This window comes from Uloborus diversus, chromosome 8, assembly GCF_026930045.1.
Source record: "Uloborus diversus isolate 005 chromosome 8, Udiv.v.3.1, whole genome shotgun sequence".
Taxonomy (NCBI): Eukaryota; Metazoa; Arthropoda; class Arachnida; order Araneae; family Uloboridae; genus Uloborus; species Uloborus diversus.
Window position 1 is genome coordinate 88,026,457 of NC_072738.1, and position 22,496 is coordinate 88,048,952.

Genomic DNA, 22,496 nt, shown 5'->3' on the forward strand with positions numbered 1-22,496 from the left:
TTCATTGCGATTTTTCAATCATTTTCCAACAATCAAAATCACCAGAAATGCACAGATGGCAATAAGGGGCAGCCGTTTGGGTGGGGATACCATATTTACCCTTGCTTATGTTAATGAATTAATTATGCTAAATTTTTCTGAAGAAATACCATGTACTAGATATCAAGAAGAAAATTGCAAATATCTAATAATTTCTTTATTACATAAGCTACAAAAAAAAAAAAAAAAAACTATCATCATTTCGGTAAAAATTAAGTATCATGAACATGAGTTTTTATTTTTTACTATTTTCGCTAGAAATTTTCCATTTTTTAAACTAATTTTCCTCCATTGCCACGCCTAATGCTTTGAGAATCTATATAAAAGGATCTATGTTTTGCTAAATTTGATCTTATATTTGAACAGTATGATTAACTAAGAAAATAAAACCTATTAAGTCATGTTTTCTAATCATATATTGTGTAGCATGCTAGTAAAATAAAAAGTAAAACAAAAACTTTCATCAACAATGTGCATTTCCATACTATATACAGTGAGGCAGGGGTGCACATCCTCCCCCAAGTTCAATGGCGCAAATCCCCCCCCCCCCCATGAATTTTACTCAACCCTCTAGTCCTTTTTTTAATTTTTTTTATTTTAATAATTATTTTTATTTTTTAACTTTTTTTTTCAATATTTTTTATTTATTTATTTTCAAATGTTCTTTATTTATGAACTTATTTATGTTTAAACATTTTTAATTAATTAATTTATATCATTTTAAATATTTTTTTTTATTTATTTATTTTTTCTTTAATTTTTATTTTCATTATTTATAAGAAAAATTCTGTGTTACACCTTAACACGCGCAAACACACACACACACACACAGAAGTAAATAAATAAATAAATAAAAAATAAAAATAAATGAATAATAAAAAATAAATACATAATTTAAATAAAGAAATTAAAAAATCCCCTTCCCCAATCTTTGATGGCGCAGCTTGGGCCATAATCTGCCCCCCTGTGAGCCCCGAGTGGAGGAACACTTTCCATACTTAAAAGTCGCTTCAAAGACCAACAAACATGCCGAAACAACCCGCGCTTCTTCACAACTGACCATCAAAGTCAATCTACTCAAACGTAGCTTTTTGAAGCAACAGCGGCGGCAGCAAACAATACTTCTGGGGGGAAAAACGATGGTATTGCAGAGAAAACATTCCTGAAAAATCCAGGCGCTCGTTTTCCACCAAATAAGACCAGTTTAGCTCGGACGAGGTATCTCGTCCTCAACCATATGAATGACATCCATCTTGGACGAGATATCTCGTCCTCAACTGCAGGCCGGTTAACAAAAGAATTGGTGAAAACTATTGAAATATTATGCAGCATGCATTCATGTGAGTTTTTTTTTTAATTTTCTTTAATTGGTTTTGTCTCAAAAACTTGGTTTTAATATAATGAAAGAAATCATTGTTATTAATAATAAAAAATTAATGAGTAAACATGATAAAAACCTTGAAACACGTAAAGATAAGTTCATACCTTTACATCCTGAATAGCATCCCCAACAAAATATTTTCCTGAATATTCTCCTAAAGGATCCTTTTCTTCGTACCTATAACCGTAAAGGTTTTAATGTATGAAATACACAGTTTGCAGCTTAAAAGGGTACAGCACTCCTTTCAATTTACACAGATACAAAAGTTTATTGATTCATGAGCTTATTTATCATACTGATAAATTGAACTTCGATATTTTTGGCTACTAACAATTCTCTCTATTGCATGAATAATGCTTAAAGCAAGTTGTATTTAATTTAATGCAAAAATTATAATAACTAACAGCAGCACAACCATGGGCGGATTTATGGGGGGTCAGAGGGGGCCATGCCCCCCCAGTTTTGGGAGGACTTTATATAGTAACAACACATCTTCCAAAAAAATTTTAAAAAATCTTTTTTTTTTCTTTTTTGACTTGTTCAGAAGGGAGAATTTTTATATTTGGATTATTATTTGGATTTATTGAGGGAGGGCATAGAGGGGCAATGCACCCCAGTTTTGGGAGGACTTAAAATAGTAAGAACACATCTTCCAAAATCTTAAAACAAAAAAATCATTATTTTTTTTCTTTTTTGGATAGTTCAATGAAAATGAAGAGAATAGCGAATGTCCTTTTCTGATGGGAGAAAAGAAAAAAAAAGAACATTAAATACAAATAGTACAGTTGTCACTGGGGTGCTAAATATATGCCTATATTCACTATTTTGGACTGAAAACCATTTGGGCAAGTACATAAATGAAAATATAGGCTAAACAAGCTATGCATTCAGCTGCAACTATTATAATAATTGACAAGTATTAAATTAGAACCTAAAACAAAGAGAACCCCCTCCCCCATTTGAGCTAACAGAACGATCTACTCATTATGATTTGTTTTCTTTCTCAGAATGTTTATTTTCAATTTGCGTGGCTTCAAAAACGAGATATTTTGTGTTCTTACAGACAAAACATTTTGAAGAACCATCTGGAATTCACACGTTCAGATTGGTAAAATTGTAAAAATCCTTTAACCGTAAAAACTGACGAATTTTCATAAAAATTACAAAAATCTGCAGGTAAGGCAAAGAGTGAATTACATATAGGGCCGGATTTGCCTGTAAGATAAATAAGCCATAGCTTGGGGCTACTGCTTTGAAGTGGGTCCGTAACTCGCAAAAAAATTGCATGATTTGTTCATTAAAAAATGAAAAGTGCTTGAAAAAACTAATTTTATTTTCAAGTGCTTGAAAACCTTGAATATTTGGAAAACGTGTGGCTACAAACCTGAAAATTTAAAATTTCTAACAAATGGTAGGGGAAGGAATGCCAAAATATGTCAAATTCAGCTCCTTGCTACATCCTGCATCAAAAGTGTAAAAATCATGGTGCTTACGTTTTTAACATATTACTTGAAATAAATTTTTGTGACTCAGATGTTTCATATCTTGCTATTTATTTAATCCCAAATGCAGTATTTTGGAAATTCTTTTGTACTGATTGCTTCTACTGCATATTGTTAATCTGTTTAGCCCGGAAAAAATGATACACTACCTCTATTCCTTTTCGTTTTCTGCACTGCTTATAATTAAAAACAAGGTTATTGTAATGAGAGAATTCTATAGTTTATTTTTTTTCTTTTAAACTTAAAGTAGCTGTTTTTTTTTTTTTTTTTTACAAAGTTTGAATAATACTGTACAATTGTATAATCTAGAACTCAGACTGGAAAGTGTAAATGAGGTGCCTTAAATTATTAAATGTTCTAAAATCCTTGAAAAGAATTGGCGCATTATAACCTACTAGGGCTCTTGTGCCAAAACACCCAATCTAACCAACCAAACCTTGAAAATAATTAGACAAGTCTTTGAAACTCCTAAGCAAAGTGTGCTTCAATTTTATTTCTTATCAAGTGTATAAATTATGAATTGTTCTAATAAGTAGTATGCTACTCTCATGTTACATATTTTCTAAATCTGTATAGCATTTCTTTTAAAGTATTAACTTACGCACATTTAAATCATAAAACTTAAATATATATATTTGTCTTTTTTTTCCAGAGATTTTTGTCTATCCAATTAATCCTTATAAGGCTTCGAAATGCAGAATTTTATATCCATTTTACAAAATTTCCACCGGGGGACAAACCCCCGGACCCCCTACATTAGGGAATATTCTATGTCCTACTTAAAAGGGAGCCCTGCGTCACTCTCTTGATACCAGTCACCTCTCGGTCAATTCAAATACAGGGGTGATTGTGAGTTCATCAAAAAATACCTGAAAGTTTCAAAGCGAGACTGGGGGGGGGGGGGTAATCTTTGACCCTTATTACTAAAGTGCATCTTTGCCATAGTATTAAATAGTTCTGAGTCAAAATATTGTGTGTACATGTGATTAAATTTTTAATGGGTTACAAAGTTACTTTTGAGCTGGTGTTATACAAATTATCTTGACATATATTTGTCCATCTTAAGGGATAGGTGTCCATCTTAAGGCTCTTGCAGGTATATTTGATGAGTATTATATAATTTTAAAAAATTGCGGAGGTAGGGAGATAAAAGCATAACAAAAAAAAAAACATAATTCCGGTATTTTCGGACATAAAAATACGGGAAATACGTCCGAAAATACCGGAAATTCGGTAAAATACCGGAACACAATCACCCCTGCATATAGGACAGCATGAAAACACATTAATGAAAACGAAACAAAGAAAAAGTAAAGCATGGCCTTATGCATCAGAGGAAAACAGACCAAAACGTGGGGGGGGGGGGGATTTAAAATGTTGCTCAAAAAAAAAAAAAAAAAATCCTGCCCCCCCAGGAACTTAGTCCTAAATCCGCCTATGAGCACAACTGAAAAATGTGTAAGAAAATAATCATTGAAAATTAATTGAAGATGCTTCAGAAATTTGCATAAGCTTCTTGTACTGGTTCTCCCTTAATTGAATAGTATCCAACATAATACAACTGTGAAAAACGGAAACCATAGTGTTAAAAATGCGCTATTAGAGTTTTTTTTTTTTTCACTAATTCCTTTTACACACCCCACAAATCCATGGGGCTCGCAAATCACCGGTTGGTAATCAATGCTTTAAATGATGGAAGAAGAAATTTGTAGGAAATCTTCTTCTACTAATTATTTTAGCCATGTTTTCTTTTGATGTGATTAAAAAACTGGTAATTTGAAATAAGCTTTTTCTGCGTAAAACACATCAAGTGCATATAAAGTTAATTTTTATTACTGAAATATGATGCATGTGTATTGTGTATACAGAAGGTTCCCAGCCTTTTTTAGGCTATCAACCATAAATTGGGTAACATGTTAACAGTTACCTCCTAAAAATTTTTTTTCTGTAAACAAATTAGCTATTGCATTTTTTCCCTTTAAAATACAAAATAAAATAATACTTTTAATTAATTTTAATCATTCATACAAAGAAAACACCTGTTTTTTAAACAATTTGTTAAATTAAGTAGTTAATTAGATGGTTGATGCTGCTTAATTAATTTAATTTGTTGAGTATTTTGTGTACTTGCACCTACTGCATGTCCAAAGTCAAGCTCTACATTTGCTACTTTTTCTATCAATTGTTAATGATTAGTGATTCAGTAATTGGATTTGATATGCACAATTTTTTAATAATTTTGTTTTGGGGCTGAAAAATGACCCAATCCTGATACTTATTTTTACCCCTCGGAAAATCTCCTTTTACCTTTCTGAGGGTAACTACTCTCCGGTAACCACTGGTGTACACAAACAATGAGAAAATAAATTAGTTAAAACTTGTCTTTAAGAATTTTACCAAACTTTTACTACGCATATTAAATTAAAACAGAATGAAAATCACTGTTTAGAATTAAATTTTATGGAAAAAGAAACATTTACAGAATTTTTTGACTGCAATAATTAACTATATACCTTTGCGATTCAGACTGTGTCATTTGCTGGTACAGTCCAGGGCGAGAAGACCTGAAAATATTTATTTTACATACAAGTTGAAATCAGGAATATTCAGGGACAAACAAGAGAGAATAAAGCATATATAAAATAGAATTGACAAATTCTTCCTTTTTAGACATAATACTAGTGATTCTAAGAAATTTTTTTACTGATTTTTGGCATGCAAATTTGGATGCATATACTTTGATTTTTATGAAGAGATTCCTCTATCTAATTACCAAAAATTTCCCACAACACTAAAACTCAACTTTGAGGGGGAAATTTAGAAAAATTCTAGCACAGTAGAATTCCAATTATCCGAATCGGTAACAGACCCCATTCAGATAATTGGACTTTCTATGAAAAAAAGATCCCTTTTAGTTAATTACTGTATGAATGTTTAAAGTGGGAGAAAGAAATTTATTTAAGAAAAAAATTTCTGATGAATTGAATGAAAAGCAACACTTTTGCTTGTTAAGTGTACTTACAAGTACTGTCAGCCCCACTTAATCGGGTAATGGCTAAACGAATACCACGCTTTTACGAATAAAACCTTCTGGTACTGAATATTTCCCCATAGACACAATGTTAAAAATTAATCAAATTCCCCCTGCTTAATCGAATAATTTCTCCAGATAATGGAATAATATTGATCAGCTTTCACAAACATTTTTGTTGGGAAAATTTTTGAATAAATTAGAAATAAGTTAAGTAAGAACAATTGTTGACCAAAAATATAATACAATGTATTCTGTAATCAACGGGCGAGAAAAAAAACTTTAATTATCCATCAAAACATTTTCTCTGTTTTATCTTTTTTTCCCCCTGCCGTTACAAAAAAAAAAAAAAAAAAAAAAAAAAAAAACAATAAATAGCGCAGTCGATAACTAAATTAAATAAAGAAATATACACATTTTAGATGAAAACTGATAAATTTTTAATGTAAAACACAGCAGACAAGAAGGGGGGGGGAAGGAGTTAGAAAATATCCCCAAAAGACCTTGAGCAAAAAATCCACTATCACAGAACTTTTTCCAAAAATAATGTACTGAAATGGTGCCAAAACGAAGATTTCATAACTCAAGTTGTAAAAGTTACTTTATTATAATTTTCATATGTACAGTAATATGTATACAAATTATAAAATTATTTTGTTGTTTACTTAGCTTACTTCAAAAAATTTTTAACAATATCATTTTTATAGCTCATTAGTTATTTCCTCTTTATACATGTATAGCTATTGATTTATTATTATTGTGTTTTAAGACAAATGCTATCAATTTAGAAAGGTAAAGAAAATTTCCCCACTTAATCAAATAATATTTCTTGGAACCAACGATATTCGTTAAAGCGGGGCAGACAGTACTGCAAATTAGAAGCTAATAATAGAACTTCTCTATGAGACGGTGACTCCTCATCCCCAAGGATGGATACAAGGGAGGGGCGATCGCCCCACCCTTGAAAGACCTTTCATCATTATTTTTTTCTGAATTGAGGTCCCAAAACAAAAGTGTAGATCATCTTTGATTTTATGGTGAGGAAAGGAATCAGGTTCTCCCTCGAATCTCCCTCTCGGAAACTTTTCGGAATTGAAGTTCCGAAACCGCAATTTTAGATGATCTTTGATTTTAGGAGGAGTTTGGAGGCCTTCCCCTAGGCATTTCTCAAAAGGTAAGCCTGAAGGATGCTATTGTAGACATCTTATGTGTAGGCAGAAATGGGTTCCCTGACTTTCCTCCGGTAATTTTTCGGAATTGAATTCCAAAAAACACAATTTTAGGCGACTTTCGATGATGTTAGAAGGAGTGGGTTTCTATTCCACTGAAATTATTATGAAATTGATTTTTAAAACAAATATTCTATTGATTGAAAAAGAAAGGAATAAGTTCGAGAACCACCTTGGCCAAAACTCTATATTTTAGTTGTTTAAAATAAAAATGATGCGGCATAACTTCCCGCCCCTCTAAAGCAGGTGTAAATCAGATACGTAATGAGAGAGAAGAAAAAAAATTGTCCCCTCCTTGAAAATTTTCTGGATCCGTCCTTGCTCATCCCAATTATGTTCGCACTGAGCCTACACTAGCTGTGTGGAGGAAAGGACTCTTGCGGCCGTAGACAACCATTATTTTGCAAAACACAGAACATTAACGTCTTAATTTTTGTTTTCTGAACTGTCATAAGTGATCCAGATAATCAGCGAATTAAATAGTTGGAGATCAGATAATTGGAGTTCTACTGTATATCTACTGCTGTTTTATACTTTGAATGAGTCTTAATCTTTGTATTAATAAAAATTACCTACATAATTTTAAATAAATAGCTTCTTAATTAGAGAGCCATTACATTAATGCTATAAAAACTAAAAGAATTTCTTATCAAAATTTTATGATACATAAATTAAAAAAGACCAAATAAATGTCTTAAACAAAACTCATTAGCAAGAATACTTTGAAATTTTTTACATTAAAAAAAACCAAATTACTGCATATTTTAATCTACATGTTCAAAGGTAAAAAAGAGACTCAAATTCTACTCAAACATAAAATAGACACAATATTTTGCACAATGTCTATATAAAATTTATTGGTATCATGGTATGAAGTTAACATTAAAAATGCGTCTTAACTCAAAATAATATTTACTGAACTAAAAACTCCTCTGAATACAACTGATAAAAGCATTAGTGCATAGGATTTTTTTCTTTTCAAGTTCTTAATAATTTAGAAAACATTTTAATTAGATTGTAACAAAAATTCAAAAGTTTCATTTGAATTCAACTTATGAACAGTATTTATGGGTATAATATTTAATGTATTTATATCTTACCATATTTCTAAGAAAATTGAATCAGTCTCATAATTTTCAACATTCCTAAAATCAAATAACATAAATATGTTAAAATTTTATTTAAAAAAACCCATATAATGAAAACCAAATAATTTTTACTAATGTATCTAAAACTTTTAAAGCAACTAACTATTAAAAAAAAAAAAAAAAAAAAAAATCTAACATCACACACACACATACGTGAAGTAAAACATGTCTCGTTATTAAATAATTGCAAAAAAGAAAAAAAAATCTAATGTAAAAAGTTTATGTTTTGATAATGGATAAAGATCAAACCAAATGTGTTTCAGTAAAACTATTTTTCTAAACAGTTTAGGAATTAAAGAATATATAAGTGCAAAGTGATGACTAGAAATAGGGATAAAAACCAAGTTAAGTAGGTTAATCTAGCAGAATGAAGATCAAGAACACTCTTAGAACTGAAATTAGTTATTTCTCACTCTCAAAAACTATTCATTTCACTGCATGTAACAGCTGCTTCTGGTAAATTATTCTAAATATCTACAGCATTTATTATTATTATTATTATTATTTTTTTTTTTTTTTTTTAAATGCTAAAACAGTAATTTTTACCAATTTTAAGATTAGCTTGGGATTTGAAAAACTTAAAACTTTTGCTTCTGTACTCTGAAAAAATGTAACCTATCAATAATTTTTATTTTATCAAATTTGATGGATCATTTTAAGCAGTGATCCTAAATTTTGCAAAGTCAAGTTCGCCGTTAGGGCTAGGGCCTTAACTATAAGTAATTATAATATTAAATTCAAATAACCAAAAGAACATTTGGTTATTTGAACATTTGGTTATTGGTTACTGGAATAAAATTTGTCTTAAATTTTATTCCAGTTTTCCAGTATTTTTGCAAATGGTAAATTTTCTTACTTGTAACAATGCGGCGCTTGCGCCGTGTGCAACGCATACTCCAGAAAATGCGGTACCTTAAAAAATAAAAAAAAGTACAGTAAACTCTCGATTAGTCGTGAAATAGGGAGACACGGTAACCGAGGATAGGTGAAAACCACAGAGAATCCGAATGATAGGTAAAAAACGATACTTAGTGTATATGATAGCTGAATATATCAATAATACTCACTACTATTGAAATATCAATAATACTCACAGATACATTTAAATTATAACTAAAAACATTGCTACATTGCATCTACTAACATTGAATGTATAAAATATAAAATGAATAACAGAACCATAACTTATAAATAAAAAAATATATGAAAAGACCCGCGGATAATCCAAACCACAGATAATCCGACCGCGGATAATCACGAGTTTATTGTATTCATTTTTTTCTTCTTGGATTTCATATGTTATAATAATATGTTCAACATAAAGTTATGTGTAGTTTTCAACAATTTTTCTGCTTCACTAATGACGAATCCCTATAATTACTAACTTGTATGCTTATTTTCACGATTTAAAACATAAATGAAGCACTTGACATTTCTTAACATTATTTGCCCCACACCATTTAGCTTTCCTCTAAGGAAATATGGCCTAAATTCTTTTGGAGACATTTGTGCGTTAATTGCCACAAAACATTTACCAATGAGCTTCACATAGAATGTTTTTTTCATTAACAGCAATTGCTTTGAAAATGAAAATTCTAGAAATAAATAATTACTTACAAAGTGAACGTTTCATTCCATACAAGATTAGAAGTATTATCCTTTACAGTGCTCAGTCGTTTACTTCCACTTCCAATCCAGAGTTTGCAATACAAATTTGAAAATTCTAGAATTTAAGACCTTAAATAAATTATGGCACATAAAAAAAGGAACATATTTACAATAAACATTTCCTAAAAAGCTGTGGTCTGCAAAACATTGCAAGGATATCCCTGCAATCATTTTGGATTCATTTTAAAGGAATGTTCAAAACCACCATCAGATAGTGATTTTGCTGGATACCAGGTATTCTGGTGTACTTTGCCTACCAAAGTCTGGCTTATATGGCTTTAGATTTGCTTTCAGTGATGTTATATGATTATTTATTTTTGCTACAGTCAACTTTCCACAACTCAAAGTTCCAAGGGATGAAGTTTGAAGTGAGAAAGAGGGCGTTTGAAATAAGCGCGAGCACTAAGACCACTGGTTCATTGTACTGTCTCCGCTTTGACCACTAGTAGAACAAAATAACCAAAAAAAAAATTTCAGCAGCTGTCTAACATGATAATAACAGCAGTTGACTAACTACATGAATTAAGCTTTCATCTGCCATATGGCATCCTCTACACGATGGATCGTCAGTAACACCCATCAGATTAAGATGCCTATTAAGAGAACAGTGTCCAGTTAGTACCCAACAGACTTTTTGATCTCATTCCTACTCAAATTAAGCAGTTCCCTGGATCCAAACCAGAGGTTGAGAGTCTTAGCTTGTTATTGAAAGTCGCACCAAAACCAACAACTTTACAATTCACCCATAAGTAGGTTCTTTGCAATAATCTTTACTGCATTGTAGGACAGACAGGAGCGTACGAACCCTGAAGTCATTTCAAAAACTTCTTGCCAGTAACATTTATTATTTTCATTTTTTGCTATTGATTTATTATTATTACGTTTTAAGACAAATTATGTCAATTTAGAAAGGAAAAGAAAATTTCCATGCTTAATCGAATAAAATTTCTTGGATCCAACGATATTCAATTAAGCGAGGCTGACAGTAATGCATTACAAGGCCGATGAGAGGCCATGTCAGCCTAGTCGGAAACTAGGGGCACATCCCTTGGAATTGCAATAGTATAAATTTGGCAAGTTTTAGGGGTGGAGAAGCAAGGGTAACCAAACTGACAAGGTCCGCCTTGGCTCTTGGCAGCCCTGATTAAGTATTATTTATATAACTCATATTTACCCGTAAATTTTGGATGTATAATCTTTGCTTCCTTCAAAGTAACAGTCACTTGTAGATTTTTCAACTGAAATTAAAGAAATTTTAAATTAGTTTCTGTCCACTCATGAAACAAAAAGCCTTAAATGAAAAGTTCAAATTAATGATGTATTGAAATGCATCATAAACATCCAATATGGCAAATAGTAATCAAAACTTCTAACTCGTAAAACTTATGAGGTTTGCACCCCTTTTATTCTTCTTTGTTTTAAAACTTTCTGTACTTGAGAAACTTAAGTCATTGAAAAAACCTTTTTTTTTTTTTGTTTCTTTTTTGAATGATGACGATTTTTCTTCGAAGCCTACCACGCAAGAAGACTTTTAACCTTTGAAACTGAACAAAAAAATAAATCTATTGCTCTTGACATTGTGGTGTTCCAATATATTAACCTTAACGTTAAAACTACAAATAGCTATAAGAAATGTAGCACTGTGCTTTGGCTGGGGTTCCGTCAAGAGGGAGGGGAGGGGGTCTTGGCACAGAGTGAGCTCTATTTTTCTGGGGGGTGGAGTGGGGGGGGGTGAATTTATAGTGGTTTTTGATCCCTTTTTTTTTGGAAGGGCTCTCTTTTTAGGCGTTGTTTGTAGCATTTGAGGCTGTGTGGCATTGTCTTGGGGAGGCATCCCTGTTTTTTGGGTTACAAGAACCTCCCTTTTTAAAGCAAAAAAATGGGATATTGTGTTGGATGTCAGCAATTTTTGTGCAAAAAGAAAGGGGTTCCTTAAAATCCAGTAGCATGCGCCTGCAATTCTTATTGCTATACATGATATTAGGGGGTGTTCAAAAAGGATATCAGACTTTGAGGGGGAATGGAGTTTGAGAAAGTGAGTTTGTGACAAAGGGGAGGGACTGGGTAACAAGAATTGAGACATCACACATTTTTTTTTACAACAATATGGTTTTGAAAAACAGCATGACAAGGGGAGGGAATAAGATGAAGTGTCTCACTTTGTGACAACTGGTAAAGGGGTCAAATTTCTTGAAAAGGAAGCACAACATCATTTGTGGATAGTCCCTTATGTTTCAGACTAAGTTCAAAACTTGTAGGAAGTATGATCTGTAAATAGTACTTCTTTAATGAATTTTGTGTATTCTGTTACTGCCATTGCCTATCACGGTCATGATACTGCTTCACTACATCTTACTATTATTCAAAAAATATTTTAGCATACAAAAATATTTTAGTTTTACAGTATCTTGTAACAAAAAATAGAAAGTTTTTGCCACAAATTTTGGCTCAAAATTCACAAACCAGAACTAGGCACCATATTCTAAATGCAGCTCAGTCAGTACCATAGGAACTTTGTAAAAATGGCTGGAGATAGGGTACGTTGTGGGGAGCTAGAGGTAGAACAGATTTTTTCATCAAGACTTTTGAATGCCTCTAAACCTTTCGCACTCTGCACTTCATTAGACACGGCAACAACATAATATTCAGTCCACGATTACGAACTATTTGTATTTTTTCGTCTGCATTTATGAGGGTTAAGATTTTTTTTTTTAGTATCATTATTTTTTTAAAGTTATTATTATTATTATTTCGATTATAGTTTCTTGGGAAAAATATATTTCATATAAGACGTTCTTACTAATATAGATGGTGTTATAGGGTAAATCAACAAAATTTACGGTTAATTTTTATCATATTTATGTATTGGCTGTTTTCACCTCTTCGGTTTTTGTTTTAGACACTAATATTGAAATATGCAAAAAATATGACTTACTTTTTGCCATTCGACTAAGCTTTTTGCACCGGAGCACTCGGCCATTTTCCCTTTGTGTACTATTTTGTAAAATTCTCGGAGAATTAATTTTTAAGAACATCTGGGTTTGCTTCAAGAAAATCTAAAATTATTTCGGTGTGATTCTTTGTAACGTAAAACGTATTCTTTGAAGAGTAGCCATTAGCGTGCCAGTCGTCAAAGTTCGCGCTTTTCCGTGCAAGGATTAAACAAAACAAAACTAGCTGCGCTGAAAGGACATTGGTTGGAAGAAGTCACGTGTACCTCCTGGCCGACCAAACTAATCGAAAAAATCGGCGCCTCTTCGAGAGACAGCTGCGAGCTGTTCAGAATTCAACGTTGCGAGATTTTTTCGACAACATCGATCACGTGACGGGAAATCTCGAAGTTGAAACGAGAATAGTTTGGAATGACCACCCTGGACAGGGCTGCGGAGAGCCAAGTCAGGCCCCTTGTCAATTAGGTCTCTGGGATCTCACCCCATAGAAGTTTTAAAATTTATGATGCTCAGGAGAAAAAACCTGTTGCATGAAAACTCGCGAAAATCAGGCACTTTCAAGCTCACCCATCTTCTGGTTCACATTAGGCTGAATTTTCTGGATCAGTTGAAAAATGTAGGAGAATATATAAAAAAATAAGAACCCTATTGGGTGTAAAATTCAGTTACATCCAGGGCCGGATTTAGGGAAGGGCAGGTGGAGCTACTGCCTTGGGGCCTCCACAACAAAGGGGCCCCGCAATAAATTTTTACAAAATATCGTAACTTTCATGGGTTGAAAATATCGGATATATACACATATACAGGGGCGGACTGGCTGACTTTGGCCCAGTCGGCAAAAGAATATTTTGGTCCACCTCTGTAAATTAAAAAAGTTAAATTAAACAGTACCGGATCTCGATTCTTCCGAGTCGAACAAAGACATTATACTACAGCTATAGTTCCTATTTTCCTTTAAGTCTCTAAATCAAGTTTTAAAGTTCTAAAAAAAGGAAATTGTGAAACATAAAATAAAGCATCCACTGAAACATTTTTTATGTGCCTTGAAAGATGGTTATAAGTCTGAAAAGGCACATCTTTAGGCTTCTATACTGACAACATAGAAAGGACACGAGAAAAGGGGGAATCAGGTAATTCCCCCCGGAAATTTTCGAAATTAGTTGATCTATATAGGCTTAAGGAGAAAAGAATCGGGAGAAGGGGTTCTAGTTCCCTTCCAAGCGATATTTTCAAAGTTGATGCCAAAAACCGCAATTTTACAATTTTCACTAATGTTAGAGGAGTGAGAAAAGATGGGGTTCCCCACAATTGTTTTCTTATTTTTTTTTTCAAAAATGAAGTCCATTTTAGTTTATCTATGTTACAATAGAATGTCAGGGGCTCTTCTCAGAAATGGGAATTTTAAAAATGCAATTTTAGGCTACCCATGGTAAAATTAATCGAACAAGGAAGCATCGATAACTCTCAACAAAAACGTTTTGAATTTGAACTATTAAAAATGCAAAACTATTTTAAGCTATAGTGCAGATAAAAGATTTACGGAGCTCTTCCACGGAAATTTCTATGAGTGAAATTTTATGCTATGTTTAGTGACTGTAAGGGAATGGCGAAGGTTCGAAGACTTTGTTTGGCAATTTTTCAATATTTAAGTTTGAAAAACACACAAGAGCACAAAAGACACAAATCATATCTGAATAAATGCATTTTTGTTTGCTAAAGAAGTATTACTAGAGTCAGAGATCACAACGGTAATTTAACTTGCTGGTTTCGAACTCAAAGGAACGTAATACACTGCGATTCGTCTATAAATTCTTCTTAGATGAAATCAGTAATTTACATTTTTTTAAAAAAGAATTGCGTGAGGATGTGCCTAGAAATGTAATTTTAATCCCGAGATAAAAAAATTTTCTTTCAGCTTATAAAAAATGCAAAATGAAATAAATCATGATAGTTTCTTGGCAAAACCATAATATTGATTGAAACGGTATGTAGTGTTTAAATTTTTAAGAACAAATCAGCAACTGCTTTGAAATTCTCAAAGGAGTAGCTTCTGTATGCTTCAATAAAACCTTTTTATAAAGTTATAATTTTCTTATTTACTTATACTACTTACTTATTTTATTGTTAAAATATCAATTAATTTAAAAAACTTAAATGATGTATGGATTTGTTTAATAATCTTGTCCGTGTATCATAATCATTATGAAAATGTTCCTAATTAAAACCGTTCATTTTACAGCATCTCGGTGAAATTATGTAGCGTTTAGTGTTTAATTGGCTTGAAATGTTAAAGATAATTTACTTCCACATTCAAAGTAGAAAAGTGCATAGTATTTATGTACTTAAAAGTACATTAATTGGTCTTAAAGGATCCTGAAAAAAAAAGTTAAAAAAAAAAAATCAAACATTTGAAAATAAAGTCATGACAACTTCACTATGAGAAATTGTAATGGGGGGGGGGTGAGCTTTTCAATTTCTTTGCCCCCCTTAAAAAACTATTTGTGTATCCACCCCTCAGGGGCGTGCACAGGGGGGGGGGGAGAAGGGACACCTGTTGACCCGGGCCCGAGCCTGAAGGGAGCCGAATATTTTTAAAACTAGGCGTGAAATATAAGGGTAAACAATATGGAGGGGTCCGGAAAAGTCATTTGTGAGGGGCCCCAAAATTTCTGCGCACGCCCCTGATCGTAGTCCAGATTTGCTTTCCCGTATGCGATTCTGAGATGAAAATACTAGTATAGCGATAATTTACAATAGGCCAATGAAATATCTAGCCAACTGGCAGCATTTAGCTGAATTTGTTGCAATCAGTAAATACCGAGGGCGTGCACAAAAATTTTGAAGTCTGTCACAAATGACTTTTACGGGCCCCCCTACATCTTGTTTACCCCTACGTCCCAACATTTATTTCACCTTTCATTTAAACAATCTCAAGCCCCCTTCTCGGAACCAGGCCAACAGGCGTCCCCCCCTTTTGTGCATGCCCCTGCTCATGTCATCGCCTCAGAGCAGCAGTAAGATATCTAATCCCAGAAATAACACTACGAAACACCAGAAATAAGCCCACGCATTTGTGGAAGGGCGGGACCGCTTTGTCTAATGGTGCAGGCCCCTTCAATTTTTGTTAATAGATGTACAAATATAAGTTTTTAACGCTCTTTTTTCGTCCCGTGCCCTTTTTCAGGCCGTGTCTGACCCCATTTTCTCTGGCCCCTTCTGTTTCCTCAATGTGGGTGTCACGGCCGCCAGAGCTCTAAAAACTAGAGAAAGTTGATAAGAGAGGAAAACATTCGCACGTGTGCACTTTTGCTATTTACTTTGGTCCCTGCTTAGAATGGAAAAAATAAACCCTGTTTCCAAACGCTTTTTTCACATGGAGTAAACAAATTGCATGTTTTTTTTTATTTTTTTTTTGACATTTTAAAGAATGTTAAGTGGGAATTTAGTTGTATTAAATTCAATAAAAAAATTGCTCGAAGCGGCCCACTCGGCGGTTGACCCAGTCGGGGATCCCCGATTAGCCGACCTGGCCAGTCCGCCCTTGCATATATATCAAAATATTCGGATATATACAAAGTATCGGATATTTTTGAAATATGATGATCTTTTCGAACCCTGTTTAGGGGCCTCCACTCCTTCGTTGCCTGGGGCCTCCACACTTCCAAATCTGGCCCTGGTTACATCTTTCAAAAAAGAAAACAAAAATTATCTTTCATTACAGGTAAAAAAAGCTCAGAATAAATAACAGCAAATGCAAGACGATTTGCAGTCCAACCTCATTAAAACAAACTCAGAGGGACTTTAAAATCAGTTCATCTTAATCATAGCTCTTCTTATCAGAAAAACAATAAACAGCAAACGATAGAAGAAGGACAAATACGTGGGAGGGGCGGTGGGGGCGATTGCCCCTTCTTTGAGCCGAGGTAAAGGAACTTTCTTCGGGTATATTTACGATATTAAAGTTCCAAAAACGCAATTTTACAATTTTTGATGACGTAAGAAGAAAGGGAGAAAAGGAATTTTTCCCCAAAATTCAAGTCTTGAAAACAAAATCTTAGGTCATCTTTTATTACTCTATTTAAGTCTAGAGATAGGGACTTGAACTTTCACGGAGATATTTTTCGAAATTAAAGTTCCAAGACCTCAATTTTAGACGATCTTATATGATATTAGATAGAGACGTACCGAGTACTCGGTAACTACTCGGTACTCGGCCTACTCGGCCAATATGCCGAGTACTCGGTACTCGGCCAAATTTTGATGAGATACTTGGCCAATACCGAGTAGTTGCAAAAAATTGAATATATTAAAATTTACAAAAAAGCTCAAGCATATATAATTTTCTGCAACCATTTACAATTCAAATTTAAATTTTGAGAATAATGAAGTTTGAAATACTTCAATGGAATAAATCTTGGTTCGAATGTCTCGAAAGTTAAAACTTTTTTGTTAAAAATTGTGCAAATATGGAATTTTTGCTACAAACTAAAATTAGTTATAAGATATATAAAAATACCTTAGCTTTAAAAATAAAAGGAAATAAAACAACGTTAGAAGCACAGTGCAGGATCACTGCAGACACGTGTTTTGGCGTTACGAGGAATTTCTTTTTCAATGCACAAAATGTGAGTTCGTTGATTTAAAGGCATCCGGCAAAAGTCGAATTTTTTGTCGTATGCCTTTACATTTTTTAGTTCACATGTTATGCACTGAAAAGACGATCCTTGTAACACAGAAAAACGTGTCTGCAGTGTTCCTGCACATTTGTTTTTTTGCTTTTAAAAATTATTTATGTTTAGCGAACTAGATCTATAATGAATAAATTTGTATAATTTGTTTTAATTTCAACTTGATAAGTCATACCTTTTATTTATTCATTTTTAATTTAAAAAATATTATTTTTGCAAAATTTTGTAGTTAAATTTCAGCAGGAATTTAGTTTAAAAACTATTATATGGACAAGGAGGTCTATACTACTATTTCAATAAGTTCAAAATTCATCAGTGTATGTCAGTGGTCCTTCTTTCAACATAATTGGTACTGGGAAACTCGGCCGAGTAGTGAAAGGCCGAGTTACTCGGTAACTCGGTACTCGGCCGAGTAGTAAACGGCCGAGTACTCGGTACTCGGCCAAAGTGCTACTCGGTACGTCTCTAATATTAGAGATAGGTTCGAGGGCTTTAAGTGAAAATGTTTCGAAAGAAACACAACTGTAGGACACCTTTGATTACGTAAGGATAAGTGATGGGACAAGGTACACTCCTCCGAAATTTTTTAGAAATTGAAGTTAAAAAAAGAGTAAAAAGTAAAAAATCATCGCCTCCTCCTTGAAAATTTTCTGGATTTGCCCTTGCAATAGGATGAGGTATTAAGCAGTATGTTACTGCCTTTAAGCCAGGGTTAAGGCAGAACTACATGCAATAAACTGTACTGACAGCCCAGTTATGCCATCCAGAGTCTCTTAACTTCAATGAGATGACATCTGCCTCCAGCTTGTCTATTTCAGACTAATGAATCCATAACAAGGACGAAACGGGATGGCATAATCAGTATACTGCATGTAATAACAAGGGATCTCAAAAGTTGTTTATCTTAGCCGTAATTCGTTTTAACCTGCAACAGGGGAGGTGAAAACGTAAGGTGTAACAGGGGACGTGAGGTCTCAGAGACCTCACGTCCCCTGTTACATCATTACATAACTTGACGTCATGTTACGTTTACAATTTTTAAAAAAATTGTGTAATTAAGATAGATCCCTGTAATTTCCCATAGACGTGCCTTGAACTTTTATTAGCCCAGGAAAGAAAAACTTTTGAATTTTTAGTTGAAATATGTCTTTTCCGAGGAAATATTGCTAGAGTCTTAAGTTTTTTTGAGAAAAATCATATGCTGCACTTAATAATTTATACTTCTCGTAATAAAAATGAATCTATTATTTATTAATGATTTTATTTTAGTTATTAAATATAAACAGAACATTTAAATACCAGACAAATGATTATATCACATGACGGGAAAATTTTGGCAGCACCTGAACCACTTGTATATAGTGTCGCATGTCCAGAAATGATTTAGCTCTCATCGTCTCTAGAACATTCATTGAGTATCTTGTGTGCAAATTTCAAACTACTCTCAACTTTACCTAGAATATTTTGCATCTCTATTGCATAACACGGATAAGATAAATGATTCCATCACTGCGGTCCTAAAGTTAAGAGACATGTTTACTACTACCGAAAATTGTAACACTGCAGGGGAGGTCTCACAGACCGCTTCTAAAGATTGCAGTGAAATTTAAACCAGATGCACTTGCCAAACGATGCTGATAAGTCAAGGGGGAGGGGGGTCAAAGTCACAAAACAAAAAGCTATTGGGAAAAACTATTCAATCGAACTAAAAATTAAATAGGAGTGATTGGGTGAACTTTTGAGCAGTCTGCGAGATCGCACCTCCCCTGTTACGAGTTAAGAATGTTTGAATAAACCAGGTTTGACTGTAGTTATATGGTGCAAATAATTACTTCTCTCTTCACTTCGTTCTTGACTTGGAAAATAAGTTCTTCATTTATTCCTTCACAAAGAATCATTATATATGGATACAGCATCTTTGCATGAGAAATGAAAGGATATGATGGCATTCCAATAAAATTGACCATTGTTTGAACAGCATGTTTGTACATTTGATCTAGGTCCTAAGTAATGAAAAAAAACATAATACTGTTACAAATTCTGTAAATAGTAATTATTGTAGTAACGTAACCTGTAAATAGTTTCCAGTAATGAATATACAGCCCCTATACATTTGGCTGAAGTATACGATCCCCTTTTTTTCATTAATAAAATTTGCGAAGGAAGAGAAATAAAATAATGGTCTACAATTTTCGAGAAGCACTTCGAATCTTGTGGAATATTTGAGAGCTCTCTTTTCGGTGTGTATATAAGCCGTTACGCTGGATAAAAAGATAGTTTCGATTGAGAATTTGTACTGAGAGTGTATTAGCTCTGTTTATTGCGAGGCATTTCGCTGTGTTGTTTTTCGTATTTGGAAGTAAATACGTGTGTAACCATTGAGTTTACGGTGTTGTGTGTTATTTGCTTAATTGCTGATGACTAATTTAGCAGTTGTTGACGCTCTTTCCTGTACATAGTGTAAATAAATTTCCTGTCTTTTTAATCAAGAACTGTGTCGTCCTTTCAAGAAAGTTGGAAGTCACACCGGATCCGTTACAATACAATAAACTATATAACAACAAAAAAGAAATACGAAAATATTGAATGCTTTAGAACAGTGGTGCCCAACCTACGAATCATGGGCCCTTCTTTTAGTTTAATATTACAAATTGAAAAGCAAGACTAATGGCAACGTTACAAATTTGGATCTAACTATTTAGAAATTCATAATTTCTGAAAAACAATTGCATTTAAGGAAAGAAGCATCAAGTATAATGAAAACAATAATTATTGTTTTTTTTAATTTTCCATATTTTCTTCATGCTAATCAGTAAATTTGAATGTTTTGAAATTTTACATGAGTTCTGGCCCGCGAGAATCATTTTAATATGAGGTGCAGCCATCTGGTAGAAAAAGGTAGGCCCCCACTCAGTTTAGGAAATATAAGCAGTATCACATCCCAGTTTGGGTTTCAAAATCTATGAAATACAATACAATTAGGAATTGCAATACTATCAGTAAATGGTATTTCAAGCAGTTTTGTCTTTTCTCAGCAAATACCTCATTTCCAGTATTTGCTGAGGTAAAATACCGGTATTTTTGGTATTAGCTGAAAATAATACATATAAAATATTTTCAATTTAACTTATTAAATATCTACTTACACAGTCGGACCTCCATATATCGAAGTAGCAAATTGCCGGGAAAAAATTCAATATATAGAAATTTCGATGTATAGAAACAATCTTATTTTATCATGAAAGTATCCGAAAACATGAAAAAAAAAGCTAATTTTCGAGTATGAAACCCAATTTATAATATATACGAGTATCGGATTAAATGAAATTTAATGATTAAAAAATTAATAGAAATTACATTTCCACGCCAAACATACATCTTCATATTCTTCGGCAATTCAACTTGATCGCAACATTAGGGGATTTTCGTTTTAACAATGTGATCAGGAGAAAAGTAAACAATCAATCCTACCTAACTCGAATGATTTTTACTGAAGCTAAGAAGACTAGAAATGATGATCAACAAACAAAAGGGATAATTTGAAACTAATTTTACAGCGCTACTGGTTACAGCTAAGATTTGAAATAAACTTGAGGGAATTTAAGAACTTCAGAATGGAACAACGACTCAACTACACATCCTTCAACCCCAGATTTCTTATGAGTTCCGTAGCAACCTTTAGTGTGAACGTAATTTTCTCCTCTAACCTTTATTTTTCATGAGACAAACAGTCTAAAGTGGAAAAAAAAAAATCTACGAATGTCTCGAAATTTTTTTTCGAAATATAGAGATTTTTTCGATATATAGAAACAATTTTTCTATATAATGAACATAGAAATTTGCTGAGATTTTGATATATAGAAAATTTTGATATGTGGAAGTTTGATATATGAAGGTTCGACTGTATTTATTGTCATTACTATAGATGGTGAGATAAATCGCATTTTCTGTGTGATTTGTGCACCATGCTTTCATTTTTTCCTGATGACTCACCTTTCCTTTGGTGAAAGTTAATTTCAAGTGCAATTTTGAAGGTATTTGTCCCATAAACAATTTGTTCCAACCATCAACTGCAGTAGTACTTTAAGATTTATTTTTTAATTATTTGTTTCAACTGTACTAAACGTTGACAAAAACTTTATCTGGTTAGCAATAGCACTACAAATTGTAATTTTTTGTCACCAGTATTGGTTTGTTGTCCTGTCTTGCTATTTGGCTTTGTACTTTGCAAGATAACATTTATAAATTATGTAGTGCCTTGAGAATTTTTGTAGAAGTAAAGCATAATCAACTGAAACATACTTTTAGATATTTACAAATGTATAATTATAAAGAGTTTTGAAAAGAAAATGAAAACAAATAAGAGACACTAACAAGATGAAAATTAGTCCTGTTTATCGTAAATTTCAAAACAAAGGGCTAATAAAAAGCTAACGGGTCATTCCATAATGACTAACGTAACATTCGCAGCTGATTTTCAAACTCTTTTTACTTACACCGGGAGTAAAAATAAATGTGTTTTGGTTTAATATGCTGATTCAAAATGTACAAGATGACTATTTTTTATTTCTACCAAGAATTTGAAGCTAAATAAGCGCTGGCAGGTGTTTTTTCACCAAAAAAGGCATCGTGACTAACGTAACATTTTTGCAACCCTGAGAAACAATGCTTATGTTACAAGGCAAATTTTTCTGGAACTTACGCAGGCATTTAAAATTGGCTGATATATTTGAAAGAGGTAAACAATCTATTTTTAAAAATGTACTACAGATTTATTACAGATGAATCTTTTTTGGCCCTTAATGGTACTTTAACGAAAAACTAATGTAACGTGACTAACGTAACCATCGAATAACAAG